This window comes from Triticum dicoccoides, chromosome 7A (genome assembly GCF_002162155.2).
Source record: "Triticum dicoccoides isolate Atlit2015 ecotype Zavitan chromosome 7A, WEW_v2.0, whole genome shotgun sequence".
NCBI lineage: Eukaryota > Viridiplantae > Streptophyta > Magnoliopsida > Poales > Poaceae > Triticum > Triticum dicoccoides.
The window spans coordinates 556,432,871-556,434,279 of record NC_041392.1 but is presented as its reverse complement, the minus strand read 5'-3'; positions in this window follow the sequence as shown (position 1 = coordinate 556,434,279).

Sequence of the window (1,409 nt, the reverse complement as noted above, 5' to 3'; positions counted from 1 at the left end):
CTTTCCTTTCTTTCTGGTTGTCGCAACCAGATGCTGGAGTCCAGGAGCCAGACGCCACCGTCGACGACGACTCCTACTACACCGGAGGTGCCTACTACTACGTGCAGCCCGCTGACGACGACCAGGAGTAGTTAGGAGGATCCCAGGCAGGAGGCCTGCGCCTCTTTCGATCTGTATCCCAGTTTGTGCTAGCCTTCTTAAGGCAAACTTGTTTAACTTATGTCTGTACTCAGATATTGTTGCTTCCGCTGACTCGTCTATGATCGAGCACTTGTATTCGAGCCCTCGAGGCCCCTGGCTTGTATTATGATGCTTGTATGACTTATTTTATATGTAGAGTTGTGTTGTGATATCTTCCCGTGAGTCCCTGATCTTGATCGTACACAATTGCGTGCATGATTAGTGTACGATTGAATCGGGGGCATCACAAGTTGGTATCAGAGCCGACTGCCTGTAGGAATCCCCCTTCCAACTCCTTGGCCGAAGTCGAGTCTAGACTTTACAAAACTTTTACTAACTTGGTTGTGTGCCTTACGGGCCCACGTCGCCATTGGGTGGTACTAGGATCTTTTACTCCTCGACCTTTACTCTGGGACTCTGAGCTCTCTTCTATTCGGGTTAAATGATTTCGCTAAAAACAAAACTAACTTTAGGTTCTCGCAAGTACTTTCTCCTGGAGAGCCACTTGTTACCGATGACCGCCTGCTGCACCAGAAGATTCCGAAGATACTCTACGATGTGCTCTCGAGACTATGTGCCATCGCTTTTGCAATTCACTTCCATCGATAAATCCCTCTGGATAACTACTTACACCTATCGTTCATATTGTCATCCCCAGTTGCTCTTGTTATTACAAGATGTCCTGAAATACTCTTTGATATTCCGAGAATTCTTTACGCTTACTGCCCTGCAGTTCCTTGCTGCATGAATACCCCTACGGATAATTACTCGCGCTTGCCGAGTATCCGCTCATCCCCAGTTGTTCATGTGTTTCACAAAAGTCTTTAAAATAATATTCGATCTTCCTAAAATCCTCTGGAGCCTTTGGCTCTTGAAATTCTTGCTTGCTTGCATTATGGTTAATCCCATAAGTCTCGTAGTCTTAATGACATTCCTTGTCATTATCATTTTGAGTCCGTTGACTCAATATGTTTGCGAATACACGCAATCATCATTGATCCTTATAAATTAATTTTCCGGCTGAGCTGCCATCCTTTTAACTGGAATTGGTTCTCGACCAATCCAATTGTCTTTGATTGTACCCTAAGGCTATTCAACTTATCCACCCCTAATCAGAGCATTGCTTCTGATCCCTTGATTTGGAAATCATAATTCCTTTGCATTTGACAATTGAGTTAGTCAGTTGTTTCTATAATTTGCTTCCTCTAGTTGAGTACCGATGCTCACGT